This window comes from Triplophysa dalaica, chromosome 24 (assembly GCF_015846415.1).
Source record: "Triplophysa dalaica isolate WHDGS20190420 chromosome 24, ASM1584641v1, whole genome shotgun sequence".
Lineage (NCBI taxonomy): Eukaryota > Metazoa > Chordata > Actinopteri > Cypriniformes > Nemacheilidae > Triplophysa > Triplophysa dalaica.
The window spans coordinates 4,092,624-4,109,648 of record NC_079565.1 but is presented as its reverse complement, the minus strand read 5'-3'; the positions used below and the strand labels follow the sequence as shown (position 1 = coordinate 4,109,648).

Genomic DNA, 17,025 nt, shown 5'->3' with positions numbered 1-17,025 from the left:
TTGTGGTATGATGTTTGACCCCCCGAGTTGGAATAAAGTCCCAAAAGATGCAGAGGACGCGAGGACTGAAGGGCGAAGGAGATTTATTTTCACACGCAGAGTTGACAGAACTTTGGTCTTTTCCTGAAGGACACGGCAATATTATCCAGCACCAATAGAAAGGGGACGCAGACAGGTATTGGTGTGTTTTGTTTTTGTTTGATGGTTTCCCTCCACATCGATCACGTCTAAACCCAATTAATTGTTTTTGCAGTATTTTAAATCATTTGTTTTGAATTCCTTGTATTTAGCGAGTACTAATTGTAGCAATTTGTCACTTTTTGCTTGATTTAATCTGATCTCTGAGTATTGGAATTTGGAGTTGCCTCACACATTTGTTCTTCAAATCCGTGGGTAGTAAAGGAACGGTGTTTCAGAATTTGAGAATTCTTGTTACTTTGCCTAGTGACTCAATCTTTTAAAGGTCCAGTGAAATTTAGCGGTATCTAGCGGTTAGGTTGTGAATTGCAACCAACGGCTCACTCCACCTCTCCCTCCTTCTTTTCGAAGCACTACGGTGGCTGATACGGCGCTAAGATGACGTCCCGTTTGGCTTCTTTGCCGAAGGAGATAAAATATTTACGAAATGTAATATTCACGGTGTATTTTGATAGAAATAGCTCATTTTAAGGTAGTACAAACATAACTCTTCATTATGTAAGGTCTTTATACATCCCTGAAAACATACAGTAGTTAAGTTATTACATTGCAGTTCTGTCAATACATCCTGCAAAAATTACACACAGGACCTTTAAGGCTTTCCTTACCGAATGATATTTAAAGATCAGAATACGGGACTGGTAAGTATCCAACTTGAACTCCATTTTAATCTGGGGATCTGTAAAGGCATATTGCGAGGGACCGTCAACCTCAGTCACTGTTAACTATTACTTTTTAAAACAGCGACAGTGAATGTGAACGACAGCCTCAGTCCCCATTAAATATAAGTATTTCTTTATACGGTGAAAGTGAATGGAGACTCAGGCTTTCAATCTCTTTACTTTCAATGATGTCTAACATCATCCTTCCTTTGTACTCCACAGAAGGAATAAAACCGGTTTGAAGCAACACAAGTGTGAGTAAATAATCATAGATTACCCTTCCACTGTTTGTATCCATGGTTGCTAAAAGGGTATAATGCAGCCAAGGTCTTATTAATGTTTGGTAAATATACTACACGGCTTAAAGATGAGCGTTCACTATTCTCTAGCACTCTCAGTAGACTTTAACACTACACCCAGCGAGATATGACCGCTTTAATTTAATTCAATCAGCTTCTACGAGCTGAACCTTTCTAGGTTGAAAATGGAAAGCACTCCGCTATAGAAAACGCTACTGTCAGTCACGTCTTCCTCTGGCGTCCCTGTGGAGAAATGAATGGTTGCATTAAGATAGATGTTATGGTCATTCAGATGGTTCCCACAGAGCAAATAACTTTCTAAGTGAAATGTAGTGGCCGCAGGAGAATCATTGAAGGGCGGTAAAATGAAAGCTTTAAATCTGGACCTTTAGATAAGGCTGTCATAACAAGGCTATCGCACCGTCATAATGGCGTGGCATATAAGTCAACCCACACCTGTCAGGTGATATTGTTATATTTTGGTTTGCACAGAGGTGCGATTGGAAAAAGGCTAAATGTTGTTATTGAGGGGGCCGTACAGATTAAGGTGCGTGTTTGCATGCTCTACGGGTGTGTTTGTGAGAATAGAATGTGTAGGACAGTGGACCTGTCTGTCAAAGAAACACAGCTGCCCTTTAATGTCAAACAATTAGAATGACTCAATCTGACAGCATGAGAAGAGGAACTGATCTTCGCCCATATTTAGCTGATTTGGCTGCGGTCGATGGGCAGGTAGACAGGTGCGTGGACGGATAAATGACAAGATGTTCGCGGAGCGCCAGGACGTGACGAGATTCTGACAAGCATGTCCCGACAAAGGAATTGTAAAACAGTTCTCTAAATTTCCAAACACAGACATTGATTTTGGCTTTTTTTATAAATCATGGTGTAGTCAGAATATCTCATCAGTGCTGCTGAAAGACAAAGACCTCTTTTGATGCACATACCACCAACCCTTATGTTTCAATATCTTAGCACAGGGGAAAAAATCTGGTAATTTTAGAAGAGCCGTAATGAAATGCTGAATGCAGTGTGAAATGCTTTAAAAAATGTAAATGTGTTTATTTTTATTATCTATGTATCATGTCTCTAGATGGTTTTCTATATCTCGTTCATATTCTCTACATTCATCTACCTTAAAATTGTTCCCTCTGTGAGCATTTTGGTCTTTATGAGATCCGAGATCGTTGACTATGCCTGTGTGTATCACTGTGGTCCCTGTGCACGGATATAAAAACTCTGAAGCATCTGTGCGTCGTGGTCATCCTGTAGTTATAATCTGATGTTTTAAAAAAGATGGTTTCTTTTTTGCTTTTATGTCCTGCATGCGCTCAGGTGGCTCATTGTCTAGACAGCTGGATGGAAAGTCGGTAGGTGGCAGTCGCGTCCCTTCTGCGCTAGACAGGAAGTTGCAGTGCACGAGGCGCGCACACGTTGTACATATAGTAGACTAGACAATCATGCACGCACATGTGTGCGTCAAAGCTCCTCTATACTGTTCCAAACGAGCACACCCCCTTGTAATATAATCTATTTAGCGTTCAAGGTTATTACGATCAACCAATCATTGGTAAGATGGCAATATTATCGGACCATTGACTTTTGCGCATCAAAGCAGACGCCGGTGAGGACGGCTAGAGGGAGAGTTGAGACTCAGGGTTGCACTGTCAATACAAGATTCTCGGTGTCACCAGTGTGTGATTGACTGAGAGCGCACACTAGCTGTGGAAAGGTAGGGACCCTACTGCGCTGCGTTGACGCGCTCATACTTTGGTGAGCTGCGCGTCAGTGGACACGTCCAGGTTCCACGCAAGATATTTCAACTGAATTCGTCGCAGTTCTTAGAGACGGCATCGACGCATTCTATGATTCTCACCTCTCTACGCCTGACTCACTTGTAGCTGTGCTCTTAGCTCTGCGTTGCGCATTGTAATAAGGGTCGACGCGAAGCAAGGAGCGCACCATCATTCGTTTGGATTTCCGTAGCCTGCCCTCCTGTGTGCTATCGGTGGATTGCTTTCGTCGGAGTTTGTCCCTGAAGCACGCAAAGCGAGAGCAGCATCGAGTTGGGAGATGAGAATACCCAGCGGATGTAGCTTTTGATGAATCCCTCCTCTCCGACATCTGACAAGTTTGTGCGCGTCTGGAACTACGACGATTTGATTTTGTGGTTTAATAACTGGCTATTTAACCAGAAAGGGAATGATTTGACTCACTCCGTAAAGCGCGTTGTCGTCTACTTTCATAAATAAGAAACTTCCAGGATTCGTCTCTTTTTTATGCTGGTGCTGATGTTCTTGGATTTGGAAATTGTCGGAATCATTTGATGTGATGTTCGAGTGTGTGCTTTTTTCCAACGCAATATTGTCTTGCAGTGCATTCCGTTGGACATAAACACATTTAGAGGAAATAAGCGTCTTGAAATCCGCACTGGGCTGTGAGTAGAAATCAAATCAGATCGGACGCGTTAGGGGGGAAGAAAAGGTTGAGAAAAGTTCAATTTTAAATCCTGGCTGTGGAATAAGAACCGAATCCCTCTACACTGATGCACTGTTGAAGACTGGAAGGAAGATGCGGGGAATGGTCAGTCTCAGGGATAAGACCAGCTAGATGACTTCGGGTGAACTGGCTGAATCCGAAAACCAAAATTTGTGTCTTTTTAAGCGTCAGGAATGACTCATCAGAAAACGTCGAATTGATTTGGATCCATCAGCAGGTAAAGACTCGGATTCAAATGATGCAGATAGAGGTTGCATCGAAATATCTGCTCTAGTCTAGAAGCACTTGCGTGCGTTCTTTTGATCGCCGCGTCTATGGCATTGATATAAGGACCGAATGGATTTACCGGAGCGAAATTCTTCTCATAGAAGATCGTGAATGCGAAACTGCTGTAGGATCTTGTCGCTGCTCGTGCCTACAGGACAGGCGCTTTCTGCTTGGATACCCTAAACTACGCGCCGAAGAACATTTCCTTTGCACCGTGCCAAATTTCCGGAGAATTGCAGATGGATTTTCGTTGCGGTTCTCGTTTGGAAGGGAACGGAACGGCGCTCTCCGTGTTTTTGCCTGCTATTTGAACCGCGTAAAGCCTGGAGAAAAGTAAGTCATTCGTTTCTTCGCCTCACTGGCCACTTAGATGTCTTTCTGCCACCAAATGAATCATATCAGGATCAAAGCCTTGATTCCTTACGTTTTTATATACCTTTAGCACAAAACATTAACGTCTGTATTAAATATAAAATGTCGTTGCACATACAAGTGTATGAGTTGAATTGTCACCAAATGCGTGAATACAGCCGTCTATTATTTATATCAAAATATAACTAAAGAAGCTGTCTCTTACCAACTAGAAGTAAACATGCTTTTTTCTTCTCTTTTATCCCTGTCGTGTGTGCGTGCGCGCGCGCGCGATAACTGTGTGCGCTATTGACAATTGCACAGTGTTCCTCCTTTGCGCTCGATTCATTTATTCGTTCATTCATATTTTCATTCAAGCCTTTGTTGTTTCACATTGGATTTTGTGCACGATTATTTGGACCCGTTATAAAATTCATTAGGTATGAATGAAGATTTGCAGTTATTTGGATGGTGATCAGACACTGTAAGTATGAGGCAAAGATGCAGGCTGTTGCTTCTTTTGCTTGTCTGATTCTGGTCCGATTTGTCTCAGCTTTGCAGTAAGAAAGCAGCAAACGCAGAATCACACCGCCAACCTACTGTACAAATATATAGTTGTTCCTGTTTGTTACATTGGAAAGGTTGCACTCTAATATTAAGTACATCGAATGCAAGTTGGGTAACTGTCAGAGTGTGTTCTGCTCTTTTTGCCCGCTCTTTCAGGCTAAATTCACGTTTGATAAGACATTTTGAACGGCTTCTACAGGACTTAATGGACTGGATATGATTAACTGAGGGCTCGCGGAGTTTGGCCTTGATCCGGGAGCTGTCCATTGCCGTGGTGCTGAAATCCAAATCCAAAAAAACAGCAAAACCGCACTTGTGTTTTTTCCACTTCCTAATGCCTTTTGCCAACATTCACGTTTCTGATCTTACGTTTTATTTACTTTTTAGTAGTAGCAACGCATTTTTTTTTATTGGCAGCACGAAACACTAAGGTTAACCACATTGCAGTGTGGAATAAGGCCAGGATTCACGTTTGGCAATTCTTACATCAAAAGAGACTCGTTTGAAAAGGAAAGCTGAAAAAATGTGCCTGGATTAGCCATGCCGCATATTCCTAGGTCATAGCTGTCAATCATACTTACCTTTCCTCTCCAAGCCAGGAAAAAATCTATGCCTTGTATTGCAAGTACCAGCAGCTTGCGTTTAGCTTGATAATGATATGTTGGAAGTCAATAAGATATTGACAGACCTTTTTTCATATTTCAAAAATTTGCTGAACATGATTGGCTTAAATAATTAGTGTGTAAGTTGTTTAACATTTCCAATGTTTGTTGATGTGAATTGGCTTTAGGATGAGATGGTAAATGTCGGTACAGCCAACTGCTTTGAGGTTGTGTGATGAAAAGGTGTTGACCAGTATGACCTTTAAAGCAGAAGGTCGCTAGGCTTTAGAGAATCTGTGACTCTTGTCTGTGATTACTTGTTAGCCTGCTCAAAACACCTGAATGCTTTACAAACATGAGCTCTGTTCTTACACTAGCTTTGTTAACCAAAAAGTGACCTATTTTCATTTCCATCTTTGACCTTGCAGTAAACAACTTCTTTTTCATCATTTTATTTTCACGTTCTTGTTATGATGATTTAATGAATTATATTTCTATTTTCCATCTCGTTCACAAGGTTTGTATTGTGCCAGTTCTGCACGAGGTCGAGCTTTTAATGAATTCAAGACTGTTTTGTGTGTGAAGACTGAATCATGTCTATCTATCCGATAATCTCCATTTTCTTCCTCTGAAGCAGTCGGTGTATGCCCGCCCGCTCCCCGTCACCCTTTGAGAGGACTTCCTGTTGGCCGGACGCCCGTTCTGAAGCTCAGAGGGCTGCATTAGCACAAGACCCCCCTTCGCATTACAGTCACATACGGAGGTCGCATGTATTCAGCAGGCTTTTCAAGCTTTTCATTGTAAACCGAAAAGATTTCATGTGTTAAACACTAAAAATCCTGCCAAGAACTGAAGGAATGGTGATCTTGGGATCTTAGCTATCTTTAATATCAGAATTCTGGAGACAGTCTGAGCATCACTAGCAGAAGGAACAGTGAGGTAATGTAAACAATACTGATGTTTGTTTCATTAAAAACAGCTTAAAAAAGCAAAGCCCTCATTGCGTTCTCCCTTCAAGCACCTGCCCCTATTCCCTAAGGCGAACAACAGACTTTTTATCTTCTGTCTCTTTCAGGTACTGGTATAGAAAAAAGTAGAGGAATGATAGAGTGATGTTGCCTTGGGGAAACGAATTGGGCCTCTCATTTTATGTTCCTTGGCTGTCAGGAGCTTTAGCATGATGAAGCTGCCGGGTTGGGTGAAGCGATGACATTTGTTTGTCGGTGAATGATGCAGAGTGATTCATGTTTCTGCAGGGACGCTCCATTTCTCACTCCGTACATCCTCCAAACTTTTCTCTCACTCAGCCTTCGTCAAACGGCAGGAGAAGCAGAACGGCATTTATCGGAAAAACAGACGAGTTTTATACTCAGGTCGTAAAGCGTAGATGTCAATACATTTATTGTCCCGAATTAAGATTGAGGTTCACGTTGCGGATGATTTGTGGAATTGCCTCAGGCAGGATTTTTGAGATTTATGAAATGCTGTAATGTCTTGTAATTGATGAACGACATTGTTTTTTCAAACTCTGGGTAACAGAAATCTGTGTTCCATATCTGTAGTATTTATGGGGTGTGCTGATGGATGTCTAGAAATGTGTGCAGCTCTGGGCTTCTTGTGAGAATATCCCATGAGCCTCTTCTACATGCGTACTACTTGAGAGCACTGTTTGCACGAGCAGGAATTAATCACGGATAAAATAAGTGAATACAGTCTAAATCCATGTCTGGTGTCGTTCAATCTTGATGAAGAACTTTTTGTGACCACACAAAACTAAAATCAAATCCGGAGATGAATACATAAAGTTTGTTCACGATAGTTTTTGTGCGATTCCCAAGCTTCCTGTCAGTTATTAGGGCCTGCGTTCTACATAATAAAACACTTTGAAATAAGGGAGATCAGCCCGTGTAAAACCCAGCTTAGGCGTGAAGTAGTATTCTTTTCTTAAACTGCCGGAGACTTCTATCAATAATGCAACCCGCCTGTCAATTTTTTTCATTGTCCCGGGGTATAAATTCTCTCGGAAGATTTGCTTCACAGTGAAAGGCAGATTAAACGGCGCGAGAGATCCAGGCTCATTGTCTACATTTTCACGGCAAAGAGATTTCTTTCCCGGTAGTCAAACTACAAGGCCATGTGCAGGAGGTTATGTGGGTAGCGTGTATTGATTCATGGTCCAGAGAGGCGTGGAAGATGACATTGAATTGATGTTTTTGTCTCGTGTTTTTCTTAAAGAAAGTCTTTTTTTGATATCAGAATTCATCAATCAGCAAATGTGTGGTTTGTATTCAAAGCACCGTTGTGAGTAATGGTGCGATCGACCTTGCCTCACAGACACTAAATGACAATGTGTAATGCAATAACGCATCTTGTAGCTTTTAAACAATCATTTCATGTCTAGTTGAGAAGCCTCTCAAATTCAGAGTTTTTTTGCACAATGTGCACTGATGAAGGATTGTGAAAAAGTGCTTATTTCCTCTTTATGTTAAAAGGTGCATTATAATAGAAGACACATTATAGATAAAAAACAGAAATGTATCCCACTATCCTCCTTTTTAGCATCGAGTCAGCATTTATGGTCACATTAGTTTGATTCAAAACGGAATCCTTTACCCTGTAAACCAAGTCAATTGATTCATTAAAAAGAACTGAATTAAAGTGAACATTTTGTAAATGGATCTCACTGATCTGGCTCTCAAGTTCATACAAGTTTGGATTTAAACAAACGTAATGACACAAATAAGATACTCATTTAAAGGTGAACTGTACCTTTAAGAATACATAATGGCTGATCTGTTCCTTACATTCATGCAGCGTTTATGGTTCATTCCAGCACACTCGCATTGACCTTTCATTAATCTCCTTCTCTTTGACCCGGGCGTCTTGAAGTGTGCACGTGTGGGTTTTTCTCGAGAGGTTTCTCTATGCGTTGAGCGCAGCACATTTCTCTAGTCGATGCTTCGATCAATCAGAGCTCTGCCTCGCCCCATCAGTCTCCTGGAATTATCTGCTCGACATCATAAAACGGCCATTTTGATGCAACCGATGGCCTCACGCGGCCCGGGAAGCAGGGATGTTTGGAAACTACAGATGTGAAAAATTGACTTGTTGGTGGGTTGTCTGAAAATGACATATACAAAATATATATATACTTTTAGATATACATAAATCGGATTTTGTGCAACCACATACATGTAAGTAGTGTTCAAACTTATTATAATGATTTATAAGTTCAATTAGATTTTAGGTCAAATGTCAGTCATCATTTGACATCAGTGGTTATCAAATGGGGGTACACGTACCCACAGGGGTACTGGAGGGGGTACGTGAGAGAAACTGACATTTAGGACTACATAATGAAAATCAATAAATTATGATAATAATATTTTTATATGAAATTAGGACTATACAAAGATGCATAAAAAATAAATGAATACATTTTGATATAATAACTGTTTGACTCTCATTTCACTGAATTTACAGGTAAAATGTTATTTTCTGGTCAAGGGATACTTCAATACAAAAATCATAAAACGGGGTACTTGAGCCAAAAAAAGTTTGAGAACCACTGCTGTAGATACACGCACATAACGTAACCTGCAATTTTTTTTTATTTTAAACAGAGATGGCGATAGAGAGGCAAACATTTTTACCTATTTGAACATATCCCTCACATTTAACTAAGTGATGTCAGACAAGAGTCTTTCCAGTCTTCAATACTATTTGCTTACTACTGTTGGCTTCAGTATTGCTATTTGCTAATATCCGTATGTTTTTGTGCGTCGCACATTATACGAATTCATGTGAATTCGCCATCAAAAATTGTCCATCGGATTGTCCACATAGACGTTCATAAAAATTGTGGGGCAGGTGAATTATAAGGGAATCAATTTAAAGACGTTACTTCTAAGTGTTTATTTTAATGTACTGAAAGTAACAGTAAGCCTTGGAATGTTGGCAGGCAAACAACAAGAGTTTTAAACATTAAAGTAAAAAGAAAAAAATCAGTAGATATAATCTCTTCCTGGAAAAGATGGGTCAAAATGCTTGACAAGTTTGTCCAACAACCATCTACTCAACCGTACTGAGAACCGACCTATCTTTTCTTAGTAGAGTGCTTTTATAATGCATGACCCGAGATCTAGAAATAGCCGATATGAACTCAGTTCTGCGGAATAGGTGGCCCGTTCTTAAAAGCGGTGTGGAGGCAGGTCTCACGACTCAATAAGGGCCAAACCTCCCCTGCCCTGCCCAAATCTAACCTCAGCTAAAGGCAATGACCTGAATCAGCCTCTAACTTCAAGTCAAGGCCAGGCTGACGTCAGCCAACCCCTGCAGAACTGGAACGTTGATTTTTAGCAGGCCTGCAGCTGGACGTAGACAAGCTGAACCTGTGGACCAATAACGCACACTACAGGTGCATTCTTGAGTGTGTGCGCCATGTGCGCGTCTCGCTTTTCTGGGTTGCACCTGCGAGGCAGCTGTTCGAGGCGGCGCGGAACTGGCCGTATTAATTCTGCTTCTAAATTGAAAGGTTAAAGCTTGCAGCCGAGAAGGTGACGGATTGTTGCTCACCTGGTTCCTCTGGTACTAAAGCACCTGTTTAACGGAGGTGAGGTTCAATTGTCCTGCTGTCGTAGGATAGAAAGGCAGAGAAGGGAAGAGAGGGAGAATTGTTAATGATGAGGCAGGGGGAACATTCATTTAATAGGTGATTTGAGAGAGCTGAATAAAATAAGGGCTGTGTGTTCTTATCAGAGTTCATTTATGCAATTTCCCCTCACAAAAGGGGATTGTGAAGAAAAGCTCATGGGTTTAAATAATGATTGAATCAGCCGTGTACAGCTTTCTATGTCGTGAAAAATATGTTTTAATATTATAATCTAGTTGTTTACATATAGTGACATACTCCTTGTCATTCGACACGCTTGAATCATGAGTATAGGAGCATGAGATTCTGTAGGGGAGCTATAAGGTTGTTACTTTCTCTACCCAACTTGACAGCTTGTCTGTTTTAGATTTCGTGCACGTTTCTGATGGACTTGTTTGGTTGGGTTCAAAGAGCTGTTTCTGAGATACACAGAAGAAAGCAGCGAGAAGACAACTGATGACAACTTTTATTCTCAGTCTCAAGTCGATTGCTCGTGGACATATACAGTATATAAAGTTAAAGTTAGTTATGAAAAGTTATAAAGTTATTTTTGACACACTTATTCTATATTTATTTTGTTTTAGATTTTAGAATACGGGTTGTGATTAGTTTTCAAGCATATTTGCCTAAAATTTACAAAATCGTATACTCCTTGCATTTTATTGACAACTGTTTTCATGAGGTTACCCAATTGGGTGCCTTTTCTTTATTATTTGGTCCTTCAATTTATTTTAAAAATAAGATCTTATTTGTTTTCTAATGAAATAAACAATAATGATAAAATAATATTATTGTCTACAAAGGTAATTTCCAGTATTTTAACATACAGCTGATCAAAAGATTGTTAGAGACGGATATAAGTGAATCATTATAGCGCTCAAGTACATTTTAACGTTTTTTTTGGTAAGAGTATTTTTTACTTCACACTTTTTATGCCAATACTTTTCAGAATTTTTGTGAAAAAGTACATTACAAATCTAATACTTTCTTTTACTCAAGTATTTTTACTCAAAATTAGTGATAGTTCTAGATTTTTAATGTACTTAAGTAAAATGAGTAAATTGTATTTATGAAATATAGTAGCTATGATAAATGCTTCCTAAGGTAGAGATGTACAAATAATAACATTAAGATGAGAAAAGAAAAGAACTTTAGTGGAGTAAATATGTGTCGCCTCTGGATATACGAGAAGTGCATACACTACCATTTAAAAGTTTTGAAACATTTGACTTAAACACTATTGAAGAAGTTCCCATGTGTGTTTTAAAAAGCATCAATGGTTTAAATAAAACACAGTTACAGAAACATGATTCCCAAAGATACATTTGCATCATTCCATAGTTTTGATAAGTTCGTTATTATTCTAAAAAGTGGAACAAATATTACAAAAAGATTAATGGCTTCTGAACTTTAAAATGGTAGTGTTTGTGTGTATGTCTGTGAAAGGGTTTCTTGCATTTCCTCTTTGAGTTATATGTAAGGTTCCTGGCATGATGATTAAATTAGATCGAGTTCAACTTTAAGGCTATCTTCCTGACAGCACAATACGATTATTATCTCCCCCCATGTTTTTATATGGGCTGAAAGATAAAGGCGTCCTGCAGGCAAAAGTATAGCTCCGGGCAACATCAGTGTCCCCTGCACCTGAGAAGTGTCCATTCAGGTCCATTAAAGCACAGCTGGCGTCATTTAGACTCAGAAAAACGTTTCCGTTCGCATTTTATAGAGTTTGAACAACAGCGAGACCCGCAGCCGCTGTGCTCCATCAATCGTAAGCATGGCAAAACGTTTTTTGATATTCACAACCACAACTTTATTCTGGAATAAATAATCTGCTCCGTGTTGCATTAGGCACTCCAGTATGAATCCTAAAGGGCAGACGGTTCAAGCAGATATTTGTAGTTTGAAGTCCAAAAACTACTCTACACTTATTATTCATAAATTTGTAAGCAATACATACCAAATCATGCAGGAGGGTGTCTATTAAAGGTTATGATTTTGTAATGTGCTTTAGAGAGCCAGTGTATCAACGTCTGCAGGACAGGCCTTTCATAATAGCACTGTGTCTTCTGTGTGTGTAAGTTTAATAGATATCCATCTATTAAATCTTTTCTCATTTTTTCTTTTGTGGAGTCTCATATCCCTGTGATCACGCGGAGAGAAAGATGACGGTGTGTTGGATGGCTGTTTTGTGGTTAAGGTGCGTGTTTGTGGAAATCAGTCATTATACATATTATATAGTATCACTAGTATCAAGCAAATCATTTTTTTAAAACAAGAACCGAATGTTCTTGTGTCATAAGCCTTACTTTACAAGTAACTTTCTCAATGCAAAAGTATAAATAATAACTGTATTTTTTTCATCTAATAATGTATGCAAAGCAGCTTAGATTTCCAGTCAGTTTGGATGAATTCTGCCCCGTGTGGCCCAGAATCCTCTGCTTCAATAATCTGACCGGTCTGTGATCACCCATTCACCTCTGCAGGAACAGTTGGCCTCTCTGTGGTGTATGGCTGTGCAATCTCTCTCTCTCTTTCCCCCTCTCTCTCGTTGTGATTGTGTTTAGTTAAAATATTGTCAAAGCAATATAAAGACTGAGAGTCCTGTCGCGGTATACTTAATATATTTAAAATAAAACACTGCTATACTGTATGTAACATAGATTTTATGCTCAAAAAGTAGTAAATAAATGTGTATAAACGTACATTGGTGGCATTAATGGTCAATCTCCTCCAGTTTATTCTAATTAGACAGTTGATTCACGTTGTATCATGGGAAATACGAGCGACATCGGATGTACACTCAAAATCAAATGCATTGTGGGTAAAAAACTAGTTAACAAATGGCAATCAGTTCTTTACTCAGAATTCTGACAACACTTCAAAATGGCAGACACTCGATATAGTGCACTATATAGGAGATAGGGTCGAATTCTGACATAGCTAATGCCTCAGAAGGGCAGCAAACATCACACAGGACCCTTTCCACCCTGGACATCACTTGTTTGTATTGCTGCCCTCTGGAAAAGGTTTCAGATTCATCCCAGCACGAACCAATAGACTGAAAGACAGCTTCTACCCCAGTGACGTACTGGGACTGAATACTGCCAGCACACATTCACACACAAAACTATTGAACACAGCAATTATTCACAGGGTTAATCCCTGTATTCCCAAAATAATGACACCCTTTACATTACTCAGTACTTGTTCCCACGACTCTTTATTGTCTCAATACCCACGCAATACACTAGTGCATATTGTGCAATATTGTTTCTATATAATCTGCAATACCTGATTTCACTGTGCAACTTCAAAATGCTATATTATGTTAAATTACCTATGCAGTACAGTACTACCTTTTGCAATACCTACTGTATCTATGTAATGCACGTTTTTTTTCTCCTCATTTATTTGTTTATTGTTTAGAATGTTAGATAACTACAGACTTAAAAATTTATCTCATTGTATATTTAGCTTGCACTATCTTTGAATGTGACTGCACTTTAAGGACTGCTCCAATTTCGCTGTACTTGTACAGTGACCAAAAATAATCTTGAATAACATAATAAAAAACATGGTTTTTAAAAAATCAAATAAACGGAGTTATCTCATTTTGGAACCAAACTCTGCATTTATAAACATAGAATTGTAAATAAATAATTAAAACAAATAATAAAGTAATAAATAAATAAAATATGTATAATGTTTTATTATTTGACTGTTTCGGATTCTTTTAATAATGGGTTAAAATTAGGGCTGATTTATTGCACCCAAAATAAAAGTTTGTGTTTTCATAATACATTTTTGTGTACTGTGCTGATTTATTTAGTATTTATAAACACGTACATGCATATATTTAAATACCTATTATTAATTAATTAATTAATGAAGTCTATAATTTTAATAATTGGTCAATTTGAATGAATATATCCAATGATTTCCTAAATATACATTCATGTATGTTTTTTGTGTTTATAAATACAAAATAATATAATATACACACCAAACAGACATATATTATGTAAAAAACTTTTATTTTGGATAAAAAAACTATAATTTAAAAATGAATTGTTTGAAAGCCCTAATCATAATCTCTCTCTCTATCGCTCTCTCTCTTTCAATTTGTCTTTGCTTTATTGGCATATTAAAAAATGTATTATACGTTAGTATTGTCAAAGTGTTTGGAGTTTGACTGTAACCGTGTGCAGTGTAAAGTACAATAACAGCTATCTCTCTCACTCTCTGTCGCTCTCTCTCTCCACATCTTTCGTTTGGTACCCTTGGGCTTTATGAAGCGGTTGAGATGGGAGTGAGATGTGATGCGTTACAGCTGTGGACAAACTCCACCGTGTCCAATTCTTTTTTCTTCTCACCTTGACTCTCCGTCTTCCATTCCGTCTTTCACACTTACTCTCTCGCCCGGTTTGGCAAATCAACGCTGATCACGTTTCTGTCTTCATCGCCAATCTCCTTCTTTTTGTTTCGGTTGTCCCCACATTTCCTGGCTGGCTCATGTATATCTCTGTTTCATTCCCTTCTCTCTGGGCTGGGGTGTATGAAGGTGTTTGAAGGGGGTGGAAAGCTGGGCGGATGATGCTGGGCGGTAGCATATGTCGGCGCGCGTCCCGCCACGTCCGCCAGACCTCTCGCCGTGGGGGCACGGAATAATTTGGCACTGTGTGTCACAAATCTTTTAGATACATATTTTATTTATCTTCACTCAAAATGTTAAACCCTTGCGCTTTATTTACTTATTCATTTATTTTTTTGTGGATTGCAAATGATGATATTTGTGCATGCACCTTTTCCCATATAGTAAGATTGTTGACAAATAAACAAATATATACAACTTTTGAAAACCATCTGGTAATAATATATTATTTTATCAAACGAATATTTATAATATTAAATAGAATAAGAGGGATCTGTCTTCATTGTTAGTTTTTTCTACATTTTAGTTTTCACACAATAGGACACATTTACGATTTATTTGTAAAATACCCAAGAACAAGTTCATGTTCTAGGCATATGTTGTTTATTTCAGGGTTTCTGAAGCTGAGTGATTGGATTATGTTAGACATTATATTTTACCAAAACACCAGAAAACAAAATTTGCTTTCAAAAAGAGATGTGTTACGACCTTAAACCCGAGGCAGTTTGAGTTTCAACTATATATCACATCATATTTGCTGCACAAATAATCAGATAAGCTGAATTCTTTATGTGATAGGTCAGTTATGCAACTACACTGCGTAAAAACGTCCATCATATATATGATGGAAATTCTTAATAAGCAGGACAGACCTCCTTTTTGACTGTAAAAACGTATCTTGTGTAAATAGAGCTTTTACTAATGTCTCATTCAAATGCTATTGAGTAAATCAATCTTTCAATCATACAGTGTGATGTAATAAAAAACACGAGCTAAGAAGCCATCTGTGCATAAAGAGCGATTCCTAGATTCATGTTCTTTATAGGCAAATGACCCCAATTTGATTCTGTGGCTTGTCTCAGCGAGTCTATGATCACACTCGTCCTGAATGTAGGCCATAACCACAGACTGTAATGAGCTATGAGTGACGGCTATATTGAGATGAAATATTCATAAGAATAGAGATGGTTATTTATGGCGGAAAGTTTCCTGGGTCAGTAGAGATGAACGGAAAGGGCGGTCTTAGAATTAGTGCATTGTTTGAAAGTTATATTACAGGGTTAGATGCTTCAGCTGTACTTTCCTAAAAAGGAAAGAAATTATAAAAAGTCTAGAAAGTCAGTCATTTTTAAAGGTCCAGTGTGTCATTTTTTGGAGGATTTATTTACAGAAATGGAATATAATATACGTATACCACGGGGCTGTTGAATGCTTCAATCTGATTGGTTGACAAACGTTATTTGGGAATGCATTAACTTTCGGTAAATGCACACCTATGAAGGTGTTCCAGGTCTGCCGACTTCATTACAGTTCCATATCACTTCGTCAAGATAAAATAACAGAAAGGCTTTAGTGTAGCCTTCAGGCCATCACCCTCTCACAGCACCCTGCTCTTGATCTGACTTGTATAGTGTCAAACTTAACTGTTATTGGAAACGCGTGCACAGTTTCATTTCAATTAATAAAGCATTTCATAAACAATAAAAAACACTGATAGCTTACTGGTGCTTATTCCTCTTCATGCTGCTTATAACTGATAGGATATTTATTTTGATAGACCTACTCTTTAAAAAGTTTGCGGGTTTTTTATGCTGCGATTCAAATGATACAAGAACAAATAATATTATTATCTCTGGCTTTTCTGGGCGTGGTCTCACCCACAGACACACACACACCCACCATGTGGCTCAGTCTTTTAGTGGAAATCCCTCAGAAACCATAAGTAAAAACCGGCTTTTTGCGTGAATCACTTCAAGCTGGAGTGCTTTGTCAACCTGGGACAGTACAAGCAGGATTAGCTTCAAAGTTATTCCTCAAGAGGGATCGCGACCTACTGAACGAGACAAAGCTGCCGATGTGAGTAATATTTATCAACAGTCTGAATTGTCGTACATGTACCGTATATTTAGGAGGATAACGTTAGCATATGATAGCGAAGGAGCTAACAGAAGTCAGTCACGGGATAAATAGAATAGTCAAACCCAATGTTAAACTTACTCTATATTTATATGTTATTTGGCAAATGGGCACTTGGAGTTTAGCTGTATGTGTGTTAATACATTATGGGAGTTAATATGTTCAGCTGCAGCAAGCTGTTTGTGCTGCTAATGAACAGGGGCGAACAATGCGGTTAGTTTCGTTTTAAACGTCTCAAATCATTCGTCCTTAGACTGAAAATTCTGTCACAGCATACTAAATGTGCTCACGTTGTGTGTGGAACGTTATAACTTGTCAACAACAAGCCCTAAAATTCACCTCATTCCGCATCTGCAGG

General features: G+C 38.8%; 1 protein-coding gene across 2 annotated transcripts in view; it reads left to right on the top strand.

The window, feature by feature from the left end:
- The window catches only part of lrrc4ca (leucine rich repeat containing 4C, genome duplicate a), a 140,505-nt gene that overhangs the window by 84,758 nt on the left and 38,722 nt on the right, over positions 1–17,025 (top strand). Inside the window, exon 1 of one of the 2 annotated variants that reach the window (XM_056740585.1) lies at positions 2,631–4,258. The exons of the other annotated variant lie outside the window; for it this stretch is intronic. The gene's annotated coding sequence lies outside the window, so the exon portion shown is untranslated. Of the gene's footprint in view, positions 1–2,630; positions 4,259–17,025 lie in introns of those variants that run through there. 2 annotated transcript variants of the gene reach the window in all.